This window comes from Notolepis coatsorum, assembly GCF_963971535.1.
Source record: "Notolepis coatsorum genome assembly, chromosome: 18".
NCBI classification, from domain to species: domain Eukaryota; kingdom Metazoa; phylum Chordata; class Actinopteri; order Aulopiformes; family Paralepididae; genus Notolepis; species Notolepis coatsorum.
In genome coordinates, this window is record NC_140182.1 from 8,422,864 (window position 1) to 8,446,292 (window position 23,429).

The following is a 23,429-nucleotide window of genomic DNA, read 5'->3' on the forward strand; positions in this document are numbered from 1 at the left end:
CTGTTTATGTTCATCCGTATTTAGATATAGAAATGGAACGTATGAGGTCATAATAACGGAACACTGCAACAGTATATTTGGTGTCTTATAAACCCATGAGGGTTGGGCGCTTTGTGTGCATGACACGAAAACACAATAATCAATTAAATCAATCATATATTATACCACATTAGGTACACACGTTTGTCAAAATAAGGAGTCTAAAGCCCTCGTCCAATTATTAATAATGGAAAATGGCTTGAAAGGAGAAACTAATAGCCCTTTCTTTATTGTCCATTTTGTTTCTGCTTGACCCTGCTGGGGGTCAAAGTAGCATTTCTCTGATCCTAGGGGTCACGCACCAAAAAGGTAGAGTAAAAATAGTGACCACCCAAAGTGAATCTAAATAGAAATTGTGAGATGATTGCCACCCCTACGATATTACATTTGGTTCCCAGCATAGAGCCAGATACGCACGGCCAAGTCGGCCATATCTTGCAATAGCATGTTTATGAGCATATAGATCACCGTGTCTCGTCCTCCAGCGAGACGGACTCCATATTCCATTTGTCTCCCGGTGCAGAGAGCCAGATACGCAGGATTTACACGTGGTCTTGCAACAGCATGCTTATCCATAGATCATTGTTTGCCCTCTCTCTCTCTCTCTCTCTCTCTCTCTCTCTCTCTCTCTCTCTCCTACACTCCCTCTCTCTCTGTCTCTCTCTATCTCTCTATCTCTCTCTCCATCTGTCTATATCTCTCCCTCTGTCTCTCTCCTCTCCTCCCTCTGTCTCTCTCTCTGCCTCTCTCCATCTAACTCTCTCTCTATCTCTCTCCATCTGTCTGTCTCTCTCTCCTCTCCCTCTATTCTCTCCTCCCTCCCTCCTCTCCTCCCTCTCTCTCTCCTCTATCTCTCTCCATCTCTCTCTCTCTCCATCTATCTCTGTCCTCTCCTCTGTCTCTGTCTGTCTCTCTCTGTCTATCTCTCTCCCCCTCTCTCCTCTCTCTCTCTCCCCCCCTCTCTTCTCTCTCCCCCCCCTCTCTTCTCTCTCCATCTCTCTCTGTCTATCTCTCTCTCCCCCCCCCTCTCTCTCTCTCCCTCCCCCCCCTCTCTCTCTCTCTCCCTCCCTCTCTCTCTCTCCCTCCCCCCCCCGCTCCTCTCTCCTATCTCCCCCCCCCCCCTCCCCCCCCTCTCTCCCCAGCCCTAATCCAGGTTCTCCTTCCAGCTCCGATCTATAAGTCTTGCTGCTGAATGTTTGATGACTCCGTTATGTGTGGAAGGAAGGACCGAGAAAACACAGAGAGACGGAGAGAAGCGCTGGGGAAAGTGATCAGAGAGCTCATTAGAGGCTGATTGAGGATCGATTCAGACTCGACTTGCGACGCCAAAGGTTTTGTAGCTTCCTCCTTGTCGCCTTCTGATTCCTCCAACATATACCCTGTTGCCAAAAACATCAAACCCAACGTCTCGGTTGAACGCTTTCATTTATTGAAGATCGACGTCTCTGAAATACTAAACCACCGACCGTTCACTTTTTGCACCATTTCATTTGCAGCCCGACATAATGAATGTGAATAAAGTACGTAATAAAGTAATAAATGTCGGACCACTAAGGGCGCGTTCACACCTACCCTGTTTGGTCCACTTTAAGTGGACCATGGTCCCTTTAGATCAATAGTCCGTTTGGTTTGTACAGGTGTGAACGCAAACCGAACTATAATGAGGACCAAACAACCGAACCATGGTCCTCTTGAAAAGTTGGGACTCGGTTCGTTTCAAAGTGGACCATGGTTCGTTTGCTGTTGGTGTGAACGCAAAACGAACTTTATATAGTATCTAATCTAGAGCAAATGAGTGACAGGTGCCTAGTGGCGGCGGTCGCGCGACCCAACTTGACAGCGGCAAGTGACAGCTTGCGCGCGACCCAACTCAAATGAATGACAGGCGTGCGGACAGTCTCTCTCTTCCTCTCTCTCTCTCTCTCCCTCCCTCTCTCTCTCTCTCTCTCTCTCTCTCTCTGCCTCTCTCTCTCTCTCTGTCTCTCTAGACTGGCGCCGCGCGCGGACAGTCTCTCTCTCTGCCTCTCTCTCTTCCTCTCTGTCTCTCTAGACTGGCGCCGCGCGTGGACAGTCTCTCTCTCTCTCTCTCTCTCTCTCTCTGCCTCTCTCTCTCTCTCTGCCTCTCTCTCTCTGTCTCTCTAGACTGGCGCCGCGCGGACAGTCTCTCTCTTCCTCTCTCTGTCTCTCTAGACTGGCGCCGCGCGGACAGTCTCTCTCTTCCTCTCTCTGTCTCTCTAGACTGGCGCCGCGCGGACAGTCTCTCTCTTCCTCTCTCTGTCTCTCTAGACTGGCGTCTCTCTCTCTCTCTCTCTCTCTCTCTCTATATATATCTCTACTCTCTAGTCGAATTGCGCCACACTGGTAATGACAGTATCTCTCTGCTTTATCACAAGAGACGCTGTTGGCAACTATTTACGTTTGTGAGTGCTAGTCCAATAGATGAACGACTTGGCGACAGCATGTCCTTTGTTTACTAATTAGATCCGCACCAAACAGGGTAGTGTGAACGCAGACCAAAATCAAACAATGTATCATTTTCACATTTGGTCCACCAGAAAGTCCGGACTATCCGGCGGATAGTCCGGACTATCCCCGGACTTTCAGGTGTGAACACGCCCTAAGTGTGTCTGACTCTTCACCACCAAAACCTGCACGGACTATAACGTATATCACACCAGTTAGTGTACAGGGCCTCACCTGCATCTGTTTATTTTTCTCATATCTTTTATATTTAGATAACATTTTATTGCCTATATTTATGTCTTTCTACTATTACCCTGCCCATATTTGTACCCCCCCCCCCCCCCCCCCCCACTGTGGCCCCAAACTAAAGCTGTCCCCGAAGCCTGGTTTTGGGATTCGAACTTCGAACCTTAGTTTTTAATAAAAACTTAAAGAAAAATTCAAAATATCTTTTTTTCAAACAAAATTGTTTATTTTTTTTTATTTTTTTTATAAATATCCTCAAACTAAATCCTCAATTTGAATAAAGTGATTCATCTGATTAAATGAGTCTCTTTTTTCTATTAAATCAACTTTCTTTAATGAATATAACTTTTTTTTTAATACTATAATATTAGTGTAGCTAATCTTTATCTGCAACTGTGAAGAAAAAACCCATTGGTTTAAACAGAATGAATAGACACATACAATAAAATATATATAAAAAAATAAAAAATAAATATTTTTTTATTAAAAATAAAAGATTCAAACGAACGTTCGTTCGAACATTCAGGCTCAGCCTTACCCCAAACTCCTAATAGAGAGAGTATATATATATATATACAGTATAATCTGGTCCCAATAATACAATATAATAATAATAAACTTAATTTGTATAGCACCTTTCATACGAGAATTATAGCTCAAAGTGCTTCACAGCAGTAAAAAAGACAAAATGAACACAAAATTGGCAGATCAAGTGCAATGCATGAAGTGCGGACGTAAAATTTGTCATAAAATAACCATAAAATAGACAGCAGAAAAATAGACAAAGTCAAGATACAGCATAGCACATTAAATCACATAGTTTTTCATATTGGGATCTAACATCTTGATATGCCTCTTTGTTTACTGTTTGATTGTCACTGATATACATCAAATAGACAGAAAATCATGAAATTGGCAGATACACATAAAAAAACAAAGTGCTTCAGCACAGCAGTATTTTAGATGTTTAGTTCCGTCAGAGCCGTAGGTCTCTCTCATAATACTCTGCCTTTTCCCACGTTCTAAGGTGCATTATAGAACAATTTCAGTTGTGAATTACTTTACAGAACAGTTCTGAATTACGGAATTACAGGACAACAGCAATAAGTACGTCTACTTAAGGTTTTATAAATGTTTTGCCACAAAGAATAAAAAGAAAGCCCAGAGCAGTACTTTGCTCTTAATACTTTGAGTTTCATTGCAAAGTTCACATGGCAAGAAATATTCAACATCAACTCAGTGGTGTCTGACAGTTCTATCGCAATTTTAAAATAGACGGTAAATAAAAGAGTGAAATCTGGACCTGGGTGCGACAGGTCTTTTGGAATACCCCCTCTGGAATGCCCTACCCGGCAGCCACATCCAGACTGTCATTTAAAACAGCCCTCAAAACACACCTTTTCACTCTTGCTTTTGACCATCAACAGTTTTTTCTTTTCGTGCTCAGGAGACTCAGGCGTATAAAATTGGATCATGTCTCCCGCACCCCCACAGCAGTAGCTACAACCACTTAATGTCAAAGCTCTCATCCACATTCCACATTCATTTTCTCCCCCCGCTCTCTCTCCCATGATTTCAGAATACGGGAAGTGTTGTGGTGGTCTATAGAGAAGCCTCTATAGATATATAATATAATAATAATAATATAATACAGTATTATATGTTCCCAATAGAGAGCCCCTAGTATATATACTGTGTGATCTGGTCCCAATAGAGAACCCCTAGTATATATACTGTGTGATCTGGTCCCAATAGAGAGCCCCTAGTATATATACTGTGTGAGCTGGTCCCAATAGAGAGCCCCTAGTACTGTGTGATCTGGTCCCAATAGATCTGGTCCCCTAGGCTAGTATATATTAGGGATGGGACTTTCTAGCAAAAGTGCTATTCAAAAATCGCTGGTTCTTAAGACCGAATATTCAAATATTCGACCCCCTCCCGATCGGCTCAGCATGACAAAATGACACCATTCACCATCGTAGCCAGGGAGCGAAATTTACTTTTTGACTCACCGGCCAGTGGCGGGTAGATGGGAAGAGTCTACCCGCCAAGCATATTTCTTACCTGCCAATATATATTTTATATATACAATTTTTTTTTAAATAAAATATATATTATATAATCATACTTGTAGTTGTATTATCTGCGAGACATCGCCACCACGCAATAAGTCAAAATGCTTGCTATCTGCAAACAGCTCCACTGTCTGTTTTGGCTGTGTTGCTCTTCTAGAAAAATAATCCTTTCAGGGTTGCCTATTGAAATACTGTACACTTTCCTACTGTACACTTTCCTGATTAATTGAAATGGGGGACCCTGATGTAAACAAGACGAAAGTCTTTCTCTGGTCTGCATCCCCTTAACAATTGTGTGTATTGAGCTGTACTGTATTGTACCCATTCTGCAATCTGTTAATAAAGTTTTCAATCAATCAATCAATCACACCTCCAGTACAGAAACATTGTTTGAGTTTGCGTGTCAGGTAGACCATTGATTGACAGTCGAGTGTGCCAATTACATCACATCGCTTGCACCAGTGGCGGTTGGAATGCCCCACGGGCCCCGAGGCGAGATTGACAGCTCGGGCCCCCCCCCCCCGATATTTATTGTATTATAAAAAAAAAAAAAAAAAAAAAAATCCAACATGAAACAAAACATATCACAATACAATAATAATACGTCAAATGTATATACTCTCTTTTCTGGACTCTTTTCGTATCACAAACAGTACTGCATTTGCAAATCTGGTATGTCATGTATAGATGTAGCACTACTGTCTATCTGTATGTCATTATGTTATAATGAATTGAAAATGGGGGACCCTGATGTAAACAAGACGAAAGTGTTTCTCTGGTCTGCATCCCCTTAACAATTGTATGTATTGAGCTGTACTGTATTGTACCCATTCTGCAATCTGTTAAATAAAGTTTTCATTCATTCACCATGACATGTTTAGGTATTTGGCCAGATCCAGCTTGTCTGTGATGAGAGTGTTTTCTGTCTTTATGATTGACTATCATCATTAGATATTTCAGTTTCGTTATTACAGTAGCTGGCTAACAGTACGTTAGTTGACTAATACCAGAGTCAGAATTGGGTAATATGCCGACTACTGGCAGTGATGCGACCTATGTTACCACATAACTTTTGTCATCTCTGGTACTATGCAGTGCACTATGCAAAACGGCAAAGAGATAGGTAACGTTCGTTAAGTGCCAAATTACCATCATCATGATACACCCTCACATAATTCACAAAGTGTTCACGTGCGCCACCCATGTGGTAACCTAGAAATACCATAGATTGTGGCTAGGTGGTAACGTATATGTTTTCTATGATCACTATGAATTGAAAATGGGGGACCCTGATGTAAACAAGACAAACGTCTTTCTCTGGTCTGCATCCCCTTAACGAGCCGTACTGTATTGTACCCATTCTGCAATCTGTTAAATAAAGTTTTCATTCATTCATTCACATTACGTTAGTTAGCATCCAAGCTAGCGTGATAACGTTAGTAGTACTAGTTAGCTTACCTGCAATAATGTTGTCATCGTCCTGGACAGATAAGACTTGTTAAATCATAATATATCCACACTGTGTGCTGGTCCTCGGTAAATGTCCCCTTTAGCTGCTCAGCGTCTTCGGATTTTAATACACCATGGTAGCGGTGGTGATGTTTCAGGTGACTTATTATGTTGGATGTGTTATAGCTTATTGCCCCTTTCCCTCCTCGTGGAACTTCTGCATTGCATTTATTACAAATAGCAAGCGATCTTTTTCCTCTGAAACTATTCCTAGTACCGACGGCATCTTTGTTGTTTACGTCCGCGCTGCTTGTGCCGCGTTCACGTTACGTGGGAAGAAGCGGAAGAACCAGAGGACATCTCGTTGCTACAACTAGGAAGCCTTCACGCATTGACTCGATCAAAACGCCCACATCCATACTTCCGCAATTCGTGACGCGAAGTGGGAGATATCGGGGTCTATAAAAAATCCCATATGTCCTAGTAGGAATTACAACTAGGAGGCTGACGTGAATGGTTTTTCCCAGTCGGAAGCTGATTCTTCCGATTCTTCCCACGTAACGTGAACGCGACATCAGAGAAAAATATCACCTCCGCGCTGCTTGTGAGATTTACGTGGCTACGTCACAGCCAAGGAAAGGGAGCGCTGGATTTGTGCAAAACGCCCTGTTCCTAAACCACACGCTATCAGTCGTACTCGTACCACAGTACTGGCAAAACGGGAGGAGCCTAGAATCAAAACAAACGCACCAGTCCCAGTTGCCGTTACCACCAGTTGTGTTCGATCCAGTCCCACACGCGAACGGCAACTCCATTCAGTCCCGGGCCTGGGCCCGGGGCCGGAGGGGGGGCCCGGGGCCCGGGCCCCCCCTCCCGCCAGACGGTGGGCGGGCCCTAAGGCAGCTGCCTCCCCAGCCGCGCCTATAGCTCCGCCCCTGGCTTGCACTCCGGTGCTGCAGCTGGACGGTCTGGACCCATTGCCCACCTCTGCTGTTGATAACGCTAGCCAAGTTATTATACACACAGATACACAGTGGGCCAGTGACTTTGGTGTAGGGGTGTAACAATGCATCGATCCTAAGGGGGAAATTCAACTGCATCGATTTGAAAATGTTAGAATAGATTATCGCAATTTTAATGTGTACACGTTATGTTATTGTCATGTCCGTTACAGCCAACACACCGACATACGCTACTGCATCAACGTTATGATTAACAAAGCAAGGCATTCGTTTTGTTGCATTAACGTTATATTACTATTGCTATCGATAAATCTAGGTGTTCTAAAATCTATTGCTATTGGTAAGAGAGACTATAATAAGTTGGTGTCTCGGAAAACGAGAGCCCTGATCGCGGAGTTTCAGGAAGTAAACAAGAAAAATGAGAGCTTCCGATTGGTCATTTGCTTTATTTCCCATGAAACCAGTCACTTCACTCTACTGTGATTGGACCGTTGGCTTGAGTGCAATGTGGGACTTGTAGTTTTTTAACGATCTCGCAGCGGAGGAAAAAAAAGACGAGAGAGGCTATAATCTGTATTCGCACAGCGTGCGCGTAATTGATTTTTACCGTTCGCATACAAATATTTTTAGGGGCCTGCTTATGAACTACACGTCTACACGCCACACGGCGGGCAGCCCTCTAAGTGTCATGCGCCAAAGGTAAAAACAGACCGCCCCTGGCGGGCGGCGGGCTTTAGTTTCGGTCCCTGATCGTAGCCTATAATGACAGCATTGCATTGGCCTATCAACCGGTTTTAATAAACAAACAGAAACAGTAGCATGTGCATCTTTTAGATCAATTAGGCTATGGAAATTAGGCTGCCTCTAAATATAAAAAGGAATCAAATAAGAATGATTTGCATCAATAAAAAAAAAAGTATTTTATATATAAAAGAAAAGAAAAGAAAAGGGAAAAAAAAGTATAGGCATATATATAAAACAAGATTTGACTCTGACGTGAAAATCGAATGTGGAGACTGGCATCGACTATTTGAACATTCGAATATTCTATCTCATCCCTAGATAAACTGTATGACCTGGTCCCGATAGAGAGCCCCTAGTATACAGTATGATGCCATGTTTTACTGTGTGTCGTTGACCCTATGACCTCTCTTCAGGCAAGCCTCCAACTGGTAACTTGAAACATGGGGTTAGGGGCTTAGTTGTAAAGCAAGGTCACATTCTTCCTTTCTGTTTGGACTGTCTTTAAGAATGTTGCGGTTTTTTCTTTTCTTCTTTTGTAAAACACACACACAGTCACTCACTCACTCACGCCCAGGCCTTGGTTACACTAAAGGAAAACAACAACGTTTCATTTTAGAATAATTTCATTTTGCATGTCCAAGTTAAAAGGCAACGCCGTTTTAGCTGGCATTTTCGTTTTCCTAGCGGCAACGCTCAAAGGGGTTTTTGTTGTCAAAACTCCCTTGGAACGGTGGCATGTAAATAGAGCCATATGAAATCCGCGTTCGAATTGACCAATACAAATGGAATCAACTGCAAAAACGTGGAATATTGCAGAATTTGGCCTAATCTGGACTGAAATTCCGTTTTTGGGTGGAACGTTTGGTGCAAAAGCAAACATGACCGGGGACCGCTGCATGTTACACACAACACAGCGGTGTCCAAGCGTCTGCCGTCTGGCTGCTTTGATGTTAACATCGTCAAGAAGCTAAGAAATTCCGCAATAAGCCCTAAATTCAGAGCAGAGCAGTATCCTAATGACTTTTATGCCTCCGGCGATAAGGTGTTTTGCTAATTCTGTCAACGTACCGTGGACTGGACCCGCAAAAACATGTGCGACACTATTGTGATTAAATAGCTAACGTTACAGTACATAGGACTATAGATGGAAATGATAGCTTCTTGCTAAATCTGGTGCACCCATCCATTTGTTTAATGCAAACGATTGTCATTACACACTGTCCTTTATAAACTAAATAAACTTAAATAGCTATGTAACGTTACAGTACATAGGACTATAGATGGAAATGATAGCTTCTAGCTAAATCTAGTGCACCCATCCATTTGTTTAATGCAAACGATTGTCATTACACACTGTCCTATAAAAACTAAATAAACTTAAATAGCTATGTAACGTTACAGTACATATGACTATAGATGGAAATGATAGCTTCTAGCTAAATCTGGTGCACCCATCCATTTGTTTAATGCAAATGATTGTCAGTACACACTGTCCTTTATAAACGAAATAAACTAAACTAAAGGTGCCTAAATTATGCATTACTATATTTCATCACAATATAATAGATATAGCTAGGCTACTGACATTGTCATTGTGATAATGTCAGTAGTAGCTAGCTGTATCTATTGTTTACACTTGAAATGTGTATTTTTATTTTGTGTGCATTTTTATTTTGTCACAATATTATTTGAAAAATATTGTGTAAAATTGAACTGTATTTCTGAGTTGCAGCACTTAAAAACATTAAATGGACTGTTATATCTTATTCAATTGTGGACATTTATTCATTCCCACTTATTAGACACTATTTCTGATGGTAAAATAAGCATAAAAAGCAAAATACAGAATTCTGAAATATTAAAATAGGAAAAAACGGAATTTGGAAAATAATAAAACGGATTTCATATGGCTCTACATGTAAACAAAGCGAGCCGTATACGGAGCCATTCACGCCATGAAATGTGCTATATAAAACAAAGTTATTATTATTATTATCTTTTAAAGGAGCTTCATAAGAGGGGTCATTGTAAACCTTCACACATCTGCTGTCCACCTCCAGCAAGACCCATATTAATCACACAGCCTCCCAGAGTACCTGATCTGAGGTCAGTGGCCAAGGACACCCGTCTTCATGACCTTATTTCAAAAGGCTTTGTGAATGTGGGCTCATGAATCCAAGGTACTTGGCTGGGCGTGGAGCGACATGGAAGAAATTAATTACAAGGACAGTTTACATCACAATAACGTTTTATGTACTAAAAAAAACCATTAGGGTTGCCGCAGTGATGTGAAATGTCCCATGACTAATAAAGTCATAAACTGTCATATTACCGGTGACACACTCAATATCTGCAGAGAGCTTACTTTGATCTTTAACATTATGCGACTACATTGATCCACTGTGCATCTACGTCTGCTCTTAATTCATTTTAAATGACTAGTATCCATGTGTTGGACAGACAAGTTAACGTTATGTTCTAATTTAAAAATAAACCAACGGACAGTAATACCTTCCGTCAATGTTCTATCCGTTCATTGGCGGATCAATGCGCCTTATTTATGCAAACATACTGCTGCTGGTCTGGACTGGTCCTCTGAGCTCCTCTCCAGTCAAACATACTGCTGCTGGTCTGGACTGGTCCTCTGAGCTCCTCTCCAGTCTATCTGTTGCTGGTCTGGACTGGTCCTCTGAGCTCCTCTCCAGTCAAACATACTGCTGCTGGTCTGGACTGGTCCTCTGAGCTGCTCTCCAGTCAAACACACTGCTGCTGGTCTGGACTGGTCCTCTGAGCTCCTCCAGTCAAACACACTGCTGCTGGTCTGGACTGGTCCTCTGAGCTCCTCTCCAGTCAAACATACTGCTGCTGGTCTGGACTGGTCCTCTGAGCTCCTCTCCAGTCAAACACACTGCTGCTGGTCTGGACTGGTCCTCTGAGCTCCTCTCCAGTCAAACATACTGCTGCTGGTCTGGACTGGTCCTCTGAGCTCCTCTCCAGTCTATCTGTTGCTGGTCTGGACTGGTCCTCTGAGCTCCTCTCCAGTCAGACACACTGTTGCTGGTCTGGACTGGTCCTCTGAGCTCCTCTCCAGTCAAACATACTGCTGCTGGTCTGGACTGGTCCTCTGAGCTCCTCTCCAGTCAAACATACTGTTGCTGGTCTGGACTGGTCCTCTGAGCTCCTCTCCAGTCAAACATACTGCTGCTGGTCTGGACTGGTCCTCTGAGCTCCTCTCCAGTCAAACACACTGTTGCTGGTCTGGACTGGTCCTCTGAGCTCCTCTCCTGTATCTGCTGCTGGTCTGGACTGGTCCTCTGAGCTACTCTTATTTTTTTGATAGGCCAATGCAATGCTGTTATTATATAGGCTACGATGGTGAATGGTGTCATTTTGATTTGTTGTCGTCGGTCAGCTGAGCCGATCAACGCTCTGAAGGATTATCTGAAGTGCCTATTTATGTGCAATACCCTTTGATTTTAATGATCCATTCTATTAAAAAGAATAACTGAATTTAACTGAAACTGAACATTTTAAGTAACTTTGCACATCCCTACCGCCTACTGGTGGCGACAGTGGCTCAGGAGGTAGAGAGGTCGTGTGGTAATCGGAAGGTTCCCGGTTTGATTCCCACTCCTCAAAAAGCTGTTATATAAATGCACCATTTATTTATCTACTCCAACAGCCAACAGTGCCCTCTGTCCTATGGCCTTCTGTTCTAATCTACGTCGTCTGTCCTCGTTCACGTCCAAATTTGAGGATATGAGGTTAATGACCTAAACATGTCCCCTGTCGTGCTTTGCCCCCCCCCCCCCCTCCCTCCCCCGCCCGCCAGAGAGTGACGCTGCCATGTGTCACGACATCTGGCTCCACCTACTGCCAAGCCCCCCCCCCTCCCTCCCTCCCTCCCACCGTGCCATCACAAGTCATTTGTTGTGTTGCGTCACACAGGGCAACGCCATCATCAGCGACAGCCTAGTATTCCTCTGTCACTCCAAGCAAAACACACAGCCTCAAAAGATCAACAAAAACTCAGAGAGAGGGGGTGGGGTGAGGGGTGGGGCTGTCACAGTGAGAGAGAGAGAGAGCGGGAGAGAGAGGGAGAGAGAGAGAGAGAGAGAGAGAGGGAGAGGGAGAGGGAGAGGGAGAGGGAGAGAGAGAGAGAGAGAGAGAGAGAGAGAGAGAGAGAGAGAGAGAGAGAGAGAGAGAGAGAGAGAGAGAGAGAGAGAGAGAGAATCAATCATGGCAACATATCTATTTTTGGGCAGACCCCGAGTGAAACCGTGGGCTATTTGAGGCGGTTTGCAAATATTTGAACTGCGTGAGTTGTGTGTGTGATTCATCCCCGCCAGACACAGAAACACAGTTTACACGGTGAAATCTAGCATTCCCTGGTGCTATTCACTCTGCAATGAACTCGACTGTGTCGGTAGAGACGCCTGCGCCACAGATGCCGTCTGTGCCATGGCTTTCCATCCGGCTACGGTTAGATCTTTCATGGCACCGGCTATGAGATCGTCAGTTTGCAAACAATGCGCCAGAGGTATTGCCATTCTGGTGACAAGATCAACCCCACCAGACAACTGAGTGCACGGTTAACCTTCTGTAGTGTGGTAGTCAAGGGGTTCACCTTCTGTAGTGTGGTAGTGAAGGGGTTAACCTTCTGTAGTGTGGTAGTGAAAGGTTAACCTTCTGTAGTGTGGTAGTGAAAGGTTAACCTTCTGTAGTGTGGTAGTGAAAGGTTAACCTTCTGTAGTGTGGTAGTGAAGGGGTTAACCTTCTGTAGTGTGGTAGTGAAAGGTTAACCTTCTGTAGTGTGGTAGTGAAGGGGTTAACCTTATGTAGTGTGGTAGTGAAGGGGTTAACCTTCTGTAGTGTGGTAGTGAAGGGGGTAACCTTCTGTAGTGTGGTAGTGAAAGGTTAACCTTCTGTAGTGTGGTAGTGAAGGGGTTAACCTTCTGTAGTGTGGTAGTGAAAGGTTAACCTTCTGTAGTGTGGTAGTGAAGGGGTTAACCTTCTGTAGTGTGGTAGTGAAAGGTTAACCTTCTGTAGTGTGGTAGTGAAGGGTTAACCTTATGTAGTGTGGTAGTGAAGGGGTTAACCTTCTGTAGTGTGGTAGTGAAGGGGGTAACCTTCTGTAGTGTGGTAGTGAAAGGTTAACCTTCTGTAGTGTGGTAGTGAAGGGGTTAACCTTCTGTAGTGTGGTAGTGAAAGGTTAACCTTCTGTAGTGTGGTAGTGAAGGGGTTAACCTTCTGTAGTGTGGTAGTGAAAGGTTAACCTTCTGTAGTGTGGTAGTGAAGGGTTAACCTTATGTAGTGTGGTAGTGAAAGGTTAACCTTCTGTAGTGTGGTAGTGAAAGGTTAACCTTCTGTAGTGTGGTAGTGAAGGGGTTAACCTTCTGTAGTGTGGTAGTGAAAGGTTAACCTTCTGTAGTGTGGTAGTGAAAGGTTAACCGTCTGTAGTGTGGTAGTGAAAGGTTAACCTTCTGTAGTGTGGTAGTGAAAGATTAACCTTCTGTAGTGTGGTAGTGAAAGGTTAACCGTCTGTAGTGTGGTAGTGAAAGGTTAACCTTCTGTAGTGTGGTAGTGAAAGGTTAACCTTCTGTAGTGTGGTAGTGAAGGGGTTAACCTTCTGTAGTGTGGTAGTGAAAGGTTAACCGTCTGTAGTGTGGTAGTGAAAGGTTAACCGTCTGTAGTGTGGTAGTGAAAGGCTAACCTTCTGTAGTGTGGTAGTGAAAGGTTAACCTTCTGTAGTGTGGTAGTGAAGGGGTTAACCTTCTGTAGTGTGGTAGTGAAGGGGGTAACCTTCTGTAGTGTGGTAGTGAAGGGGTTAACCTTCTGTAGTGTGGTAGTGAAGGGGTTAACCTTCTGTAGTGTGGTAGTGAAGGGGTTAACCTTCTGTAGTGTGGTAGTGAAGGGGGTAACCGTCTGTAGTGTGGTAGTGAAAGGTTAACCTTCTGTAGTGTGGTAGTGAAAGGTTAACCTTCTGTAGTGTGGTAGTGAAAAGGTTAACCTTCTGTAGTGTGGTAGTGAAAGGTTAACCTGCTGTAGTGTGGTAGTGAAAGGTTAACCTTCTGTAGTGTGGTAGTGAAAGGTTAACCTTCTGTAGTCTGGTAGTGAAAGGTTAACCTTCTGTAGTGTGGTAGTGAAAGGTTAACCTTCTGTAGTGTGGTAGTGAAGGGGTTAACCTTCTGTAGTGTGGTAGTGAAGGGGTTAACCTTATGTAGTGTGGTAGTGAAAGGTTAACCTTCTGTAGTGTGGTAGTGAAAGGGTTAACCTTCTGTAGTGTGGTAGTGAAAGGTTAACCTTCTGTAGTGTGGTAGTGAAAGGTTAACCTTCTGTAGTGTGGTAGTGAAGGGGTTAACCTTCTGTAGTGTGGTAGTGAAGGGGTTAACCTTCTGTAGTGTGGTAGTGAAGGGGTTAACCTTCTGTAGTGTGGTAGTGAAAGGTTAACCTTCTGTAGTGTGGTAGTGAAGGGGTTAACCTTCTGTAGTGTGGTAGTGAAGGGGTTAACCTTCTGTAGTGTGGTAGTGAAGGGGTTAACCTTCTGTAGTGTGGTAGTGAAGGGGTTAACCTTCTGTAGTGTGGTAGTGAAAGGTTAACCTTCTGTAGTGTGGTAGTGAAGGGGTTAACCTTCTGTAGTGTGGTAGTGAAGGGGTTAACCTTCTGTAGTGTGGTAGTGAAGGGGTTAACCTTCTGTAGTGTGGTATCGACCGATTCACGTGAGATCCACCGGTGCCACATTTAATAAAAAAAAATTTATAAAAAATCCGATGACATCAATGTTTCGTTTACCGTGAAACGAAACCTATGAAGTTTGCCGCACGTTCACGTCAACGTTCACGCAAACAATACACGCTTACCTACGATTTGACTTGATTCAACAACAACAAAGCAGTCGGGGGAATGGCATTGGCGAGCCAAAAACGGTCGCAAGTGTGGCTACACTTTACAAAGCTAGATGCAATATTATATATATGTAACGGATGGTATCGTGAAGCGCAGTCATGAAGGGCTGGGGTGAGTAGCGGTGCTGTGGGTTAAACTCACTCTCACATCCTCAAAAGACACATAGACACGTTACAAAGCAGTGAGTTCACTTCTTGGTATAGCGGTCTGTGTTGTTGCCCGCGCCGTGGGAGACCCGGGTTCGAAACTCCCTCGGGGCATCGAAGTTTGAGGTGACGTTGTCACAACCGTTACATATATATTATCAAATTGTTCTAAATAAATAATAATGATAATAAATAATTTGAAGTTTGGACAATTTTTTTACAACTGAGGTAAGTAGATACATTTTTTTAGAGACTAAAGTACCGAAAAAGGTACCGTTGGGTATCGGTTTCGATTCACAGGTACCTGTACCGGTACCGGTATCGGTTCAAATGTGAACGGTCCCCCGACCCTACTGGGGACACACCCAGTGTCTGCCATATTGGATTTTCCGCCATTTTAAACTCACATACAGGTCACTTTAAAGGAACACGCCAACATTTTGGGAATTGCGCTATGGTCTCCTCCAGAGTCGGACAAGAAGATAGATGTCCTCTCTGTGCGTTCACTAGAAAGCTATCCGGCTGCAAGCTAGCCTAGCTTAGCACAAATGATGGAAGCGGAAAGTTTAAAACTCCGGGAGAGGTGTTTTAAACACAGCTAGGCTAGTGGTATCCGCTTCCATTCATTTGTGCTAAGTTAGGCTACAGTAGCTTGCAGCCGGATAGCTTTCTACTGAATGCACAGAGAGGAAATTGGTATCCATCTTCTTGTCTGACTCCGGAGAAGACAGTAAGGCCTAACAAAAATAATGGTTGGTTTCCGGTTGCCGACCGACCCTGCCGATTTAGGTGCGACCCAATATATTTTATGAGTTTTTAAAAAAAAAATTATAAAAAAAAAAAAAAAAAAATCTGATTTTTTTTTTTTTAATAAAGTTTCATAGAAATCTTAGTCAAACATTTAGTATTATGGATATTAAACATGCTGGCAGAGTACATGCATCCATGTTGTTGTGAACATTTTAATTAAATAAAGAAATTCCCTATCCATAGTCGCCGTGGGAAAGAATAAAATAAAAAGATAAAATAAAATATATTCCCAACCTACCCATGGCCAAACTGACAACCAACAGGAAACCAACAATATTTTTTATTATGCCCAAGCACATTTCCCATAATGTTGGTGTGTTGCTTTAAGGGTACAATGATTCAATTCAACAACAATTGACCACAGTTGAATTTGATTTGATTCATTTCAATTATGCTTTCAAAAACTGTGAAAATGTCTGAAATTGTCTTCTTCCACAAAAAAGGAGTATTGTGGTTCACACAGCCTTATGCGTATAGGTTAATCAAATGGATTAACTCACTAATTAATTTGTATTCGGTTCAATTAATTTTACAAATTGACGCCGTCATATTCATGCTATGTTCATATTAGTCTGGAACTAATCTGAGGAACCCACAAGCTTTCACTGGTAACTGTGTGTATTGTGCAAGAGCTTCTGGGGGTCTGCGTAGGGGATTTGTGCATGCTAATCAGATGTATGTACAGAGTTGTAGTATTAATATGTACAATGATACAGGTATAAAGACACTATGTCGTACTGACCAGCAGTGTAACTAATAAGAGTAGGTAAGGGATATGTACAGATATATAGTATCTACAGATGTGCAAAAAGGATTATATGCAGGTAAGTACAGATAGATGTGGATAGATAGATAGAGACATATGGTAAGAATAAATATATATATTATAAATATATATACAGTATATAGCATTATTGTACATGCTATCATACAGGGTTATATTGGTGTATAAGTAGGTAAATAGATGGGTTATATGCAGGGATATTAAGACATATGTGGATAGAGCTGCCGCGGTATTGATGTTTTCCTTACCGCACAAATTTGCAAAATATTTCCTACCGCCGCGGTTATTACACAAAAAATTCAAAAAAAAAGTTTGAATGCATTTTTTTTTTTAGTAGTAGTCTACTCTTTATAGCATATAGCCTGCCTCTAGTCTAAATGTCTATCTTTAGAGGATGACTTTCCAGCATGAATATTGTTTGGGATTCGGCAAGCATGCATTAGTTATTGAAAGTGAAACACGGATTCGAAGTTTCCCCTCTGGTCGTGCGCCGTTCACTCGGTGTCGCGGGCAGGGGTGGTTACCCCTAACCCCCCCGACCCTTTCTTATTATTATTACTATAAAGTTACTACTTTATAATAAAGGCATTCGTTTTGTGGCATTAAAATTATATAGTTATACGTTCAATAACATCAGCGTATTTACCGGACCATAGCAAGACAAGCAATACTCTATTCATATCTCAGTTCCTTTCTTTGCTCAGAGCGTGCTGAGTTGTCCCATTCTGCGGTCTGTTAATAAAGTTTTCAATCAGACAAGTGTATAGAACGAAGGGCTTTTATTATAACGTTCGTTGCAGACAGTAAAATCATTATGTCTCGTTTAGTACTCCTGAGGAGCGATGGTAGTCCACTCCGGCGGGGAGCTAAAGCTAACGTTATTAGCCGTATTGTGATGAGCTCTGATCAATGGCTGACATTCAGGACGTAAAAAACTGCAGGACGCTCCAGTCCAACGTGTGACGCGTCTCTCTTCTGACCAATCAGTGGTCTGCAATGTTTCACGTGACTTTTCTGGTACCCAATAGGGTCGCTTGGAACCTCGATAGAGGAGTAGGGTATATCTGCAGAGCCGCAAGCCCAACGAGAGGAGGGTACTTTATTATTATTATTATAAAAAACAGCGGTGATGCGGTATTCAGCCTACTCTGCGGTGGCCGTGATGTAACAGCGATACCGCGGTAATGCGGTAATCGCGGCAGCTCTATATGTGGATATAAAAATATATGCGGTAAATATAAATATAAATCTGTTGGGTTTTCAAATGTCATGCAAGTGAAACATCTCTTCTGCATTGGACATCAGATAGCTTGCCACCAGACCGTTGATGTTAATTATATATAAAGTCTTGTCTGGAACCGGCAGCCAGACCCTGAATTTACCTATACCAAGCCCCGCCCTCTTCCCTCCATCCTCCAATCACAACCCGAGGGCTAGACTGATGGCTAACACAAATAACGCTAGCCTACGTGTACGATTTTTTTTTATAGAATTTCCCCAGAGATCTAGAGTAAATGTAAAAGGAATTATCCACAAGTCATTATGCCAACACGTCAAGTTTGGATTTAATGCATGCAGCGGATTATGCAAAATACAGAGATAGATATATATAAATGTAGAGAGGCTGATATTAGCTGATAAAGCAGTCATCCGTCAGGCTCTTATATGCAGGCCAACCACACACACGCACGCACACACACACACACACGCACACACGCACACACAGAGGTCACTCAGTCCAACTATATTCTAGGCGGGTCTGATGTGATTGATCGGCATCATTATAATGGTTTTACTGGCCGATCCAACAAGGCACCAAGGTGCCGGAGGAAGCGGGGGGGGGGGGGGTCAGGGAGTGGCTGGGGAGACGTGTGATGACCTCCGCAGCCACACATCGCACCTGAAGGAGCGGTGTGGATGGAGGCCATTTGGGAAGAGGAAGATTTACTATCTCTCTCTCTGTTTTTACTTTGTTCTTAATACCCCGCCAGCTGTGTGTGAGAGAGAGGGGGGGGGGAGAGAGAGTGGGAGAGAGTGGGAGAGAAATAGGTGAGAGAGGGAGAGAGAGAAAGAGAGAGAAAGAGAGCGAGAGAGATAGGAGAGAGAGAAGGAGAGGAAGAAAGAGAGAGAGACGGTTCAGAGAGAGAGAGAGAGAGAGAGAGAGAATTGGAGAGTGGGAGAGAGATAGGTGAGAGAGAGGGAGAGAGAGAAAGAGAGGAGAGAGAGAAAGAGAGCGAGAGAGATAGGAGAGAGAGAAGGAGAGGAAGAAAGAGAGAGAGACGGGTTCAGAGAGACAGAGAGAGAGAGGAGAGATTGAGAGAGAGAGAAATAGAGGAGAGAGGGGGAGAGAGAGAAAAAGAGGGAGAGAGAGGAGATAGAGAGGGAGAAAAAGAGAGGAGAGAGGAGAGATTGAGAGAGAGAAAGAGAGAAGAGAGAGGGGGAGAGAGAGAGAGAAAGAGAGAGAGGAGATAGAGAGAAAGAGAGGGAGAAAGAGAGAGAGGAGAGAGAGAAAGAGAGGGAGAGAGAGAAAGAGAGAGGAGAGAGAAAGAGAGAGAGAGAGAAGGAGAGAAAGAGAGAGAGAAGAGAGAAAGAGAGAGAGAGAAAGAGAGGGGTCTGGGCTCGTGATTATTGGGGGACGTCGTCAGGCTTAGGTCACGTTGATCGGTGGAACCAGCCCGTCAGTCACTTTTACAGACCAGCCTCAAATGGGGCTTGACGGGGTCAAGGGTCAACGCCTTAACGTCCACAGCACAAGACCAAAAGCATCATCTATCATCCAAAACGTTAGACCCGCTGAAAGGAAATCACATCTACAGAGTGACAGGACGCAAACGGAACCTATCATGGAGGGGATCTAGTGGCATAATAGCATGTCAGAAGGTTCCCGGTGCAATTCCCACTCCGCTCGAAGTTTCCTTGAGCTAAACACTTAACCCCTAATTGCTCCTGATGAGCAGGTCGGCATGGTCACCTCCGCCGTCGGTGTGTGAATGTGTGAGTGAAATGTGAAGAACAAATTGTAAAGCGCTTTGGATAAAAAGCCGTTGGGTCTGGCAGCCCTCGCTAAATCTCGTTTTACCTTCCTCAGGTGTATAATATCATACAATAATCCATTCGCAGGTGCACGTGAAACGTCCAAATAGACAGTCTCCTCCCCACCGTATGTATATATTTTCTCCCGCCCACCCACCCCCTCCTAATGTACAGTCTCCTCCCCATCATATGTTCTCTGTTAGGATCTCTGGGTAACAGTATCGCATATCGTATATGTCACAAATGTAACAGTACCATATACCCAGGGGAAAAAATTAGGCCATTTGACTCGCCAAATGCGAGTATTCTTTATGTTTGGCGAGTGATTCATGAAGAGCACTCGCCACACTGGCGAGTAGTAAACCAAACCAAAAAAATCATTCTGCAATCTGCTGATTCGCTCACTGGCACAAGCCGAACTCTGACTCCCCCCTTATGATTCCTCCCATTTGAGCCTCATAATAATCCATAACCAATGAACATCATCGTTGCGCTCTAAGCTCCTCCAATGAACACTCGTTTTCTAGAAGATGACGCCCATCTAGGGGAAGTGGACAGATCACTGCATGCGCGCGGACCTACAGACTCCTGTCACCGGCTTGACAACGTAGACAAACTTGGACAAAAACACATCAGTGGATGAAAATTATTGCATGTAGAGTCGTCGCTTTCGGATATGAGTGCGGTCTGACATGGGGGCGAACAACAGCACGCGACGCGTCTCCTTCGAGTCGGATGAAGAGTAGAGACGGTGTGATTAATATATGTTTTATGCTAATATTGTGAAGAGTAGAGACACTTATTAATGTTTTATGGTAATAAATATTTTAAAGAGTAGAGACACGGTGTGATTATTACTATGATTGAAAATCAATTTAGACGAAGACATACAAAGAAGTAATTATCACAATTAGCGATTTATTTATGGCTGGTAAAAAATCTGTTTGGCTGGTAAAAAAAATCATATACTCGCCAGTTGGCTGGTAAGCCAAAAAGTTTGTTTCCTCCCCTGTACCTGTATGTCGTGTATGTCCCTATGTCATAAATATCATGATGTCATGTATGTTGTGTATGTCATGAATGTCACTATGAATTGAAAATGGGGGACCTTGATGTAAACAAGACAAATGTCTTTATCTGGTCTGCAACTTTAACAATTGTGTGTATTGAGCCGTACTGTATTGTACCCATCTGTTAAATAAAGTTTTCATTCATTCATTCATTCAACGTGGGGGGAAAAACTGCGATAATCGCACCCATCCGAATAACATGTCTGTTGAATAGAAACGTGTCGTAAATCGCACACGGCTCGAAGCGACAGGTGTCTGCCGACGTGTCGCTCTGTGGAGGAACATCAAAAGCAGGCCATTCGGAGCCTTCATAAGGCTGGTTACTATGACCACACAAATCCACTGTTTATAAAGTCACATGTTATGAAATTTAATTATTTGGTTTATTATAAAAATTATGCAAATAATGTACAGAGCTAAAGCAAAGTTACTCCCGGACGACGGTGTGCAAAGGCTTTTTTCAATACATGAAAGAAAATATGATTTGAGAGACATTTGTAAATTTAGGCTACTGTTCAAAAAGCTAAGAAAGGGATTAAAAGGAGGTGTATTTCTATTGTGGGGGTTAACTTGTGGAACAAGGCTGATATATACATTTTAAGAATGAGTCATTCGCTTTTGGTTTTTAAGAAAATGGTTTAAGAATGAGTCATTCGCTTTTGGTTTTTAAGAAAATGGTTTAAGAATGAGTCATTCGCTTTTGGTTTTTAAGAAAATGGTTTGTATAGCTATTTTTGAAGATTACAAATGTGAATACTTTTTTTGTTCTTTTCTTTTAGAATACTGTTTGAGTCTTAATTTTGTTAAGAATATAGATCTGTGGAGGAACATCCAGAGACGGATGGAAAGTTCTGCACACAGGCACCATGTTCTCTGCATTAGGATGCATGTGGACAACATCAGGCGCTGGGCTGCAGCTCAGAGTGAAGGATGGAAGCCGATATCTTTTGGCAGGGTTCCCCCCCACAGACATTGCTAAATGAAATTGAAGGATTTGATAAGTACTTGTCCAAGCACTATTTTTCATTTTCAAGGATGTCAATCGAAGGATATACAATTCACTTTTAACTGCTGTTTTTTTTAACCATCTTCTTGGCCCGCTTGCCAGCTGGAGCGAGCTAGAGCGTCACACGCGTAGAAATCAGGAAAAGCAGTTGGGAGCGCGCGAGACAGCGACTTGTCAGATTTGATTAGAACAGAACAAAATAAAAAATATTTCTTGATTCGGAACAATTTGATCATGGATGAACAAAACGTTCAATGCGAATGGTTAATTTGAATGTCAAGGGCTTTTTAAAAGCACTTTGTTAAAAATATTAGCTGTTTTCAAGGAATTCCATGCCTTGAATTTATTTTTTTCAAAAATCAAGCACTTTAAGCACTTCGAGGACCTCGTGCGAACCCCGTTTTGGACACTTTGTTGATATGAAACTCTGAAGCGGCCCAGGGCTGGTCCACCAGACAGAGATAGACAGACGGGATGAAAGAGAGCATCCGTCTCATTCAAATAGAACTGCTTTCATCTGATCAAAGACGACCGAATCACAGACAACTTTTGGAGTGGAGTTCCTTCATGAAGCTAGTTTTGATGACGCTTGTTGTGAGTCTAGTTAAACCTATACACTATGTATTAGGCTACATGTGATCCCTTAGTTACACACATAAGCATTAGTGCAGCGGTCTATGTTGTCGCCCATGGCGTGGGAGACCCGGGTTCGAAACTCCCTCGGGGGATCAGCATTTAACACAGCGCAGAAGGAGTACCATACGATCAGTCACATAATGTACGACAAACTCAATGGTAGTAAGTTGTACTGGCCGCGTCTATTCGAAAGGCAACCGGTTTGTGCGTTTTGCTAATCTGATTGGCCACTGAAGTTTCTGGTCATGTGACATGTGCGCCCAATCGCGTGACACGTCCATTTCCGCCTCGACCAGCAGCAAACTACCTAACGCCTAGTTTATCACTGGTTAAGCTTAGGCGACTCTTTCGAAGTTGGTTATGGTTAGAGTTTGGAATCAGGGCTGGTGTTCTATCTCCCTGCTCTAAAGACAAACTCTAACCTTAACCAACTTCGAAAGAGTGCCTAAGCTTAACCGGCGAAAGAACTTGCTGTCACACGATTGGTGCACATGTCACATGACCAGAAACGTCAGTGGCCAATCAGATTTGCAAAACGCACAAACCGGTTGCCTTTCGAATAGACCAGCAGCACCCAATAGTGTAACTAGTAAGAGTAGGTAAAGGTAAGGTAAGGGTAAGAAATAGGTCCTAATATATGATCACTTTAATATTAAACTATGCATGTTTCCTATACTCTGTCTGTCAGCATACAGGCTTCAACATGTGAGCAGCTACTAGTGTTGTGCACAAAAAGACCAACTCGTGGATTGCTCAGCAGCACTGGAACTGAGCAGAGCAGTGCAGACTAGAGAGACATGCTACCGACCATGAACACGTCCCACACGCCTGGCCTGGTTATAGTGTGAGACTGAACCGAGGCAGGCAGGCAGGGTTTGTTCTGGTGCCCCACACAGGGCCCCTGCATGCACGGCGGGGCAAGAGGAGGAGGACAGATTGACTTGTCAACACCACCCTGTCAACGACCCCTGGTCATAACTAGCCTGGTGGGCGAAGACGACCCCCCACCACCATGCAGTCTCCCCTTCTCGGTCATCAAATGTATATACTCTCTTGTTTT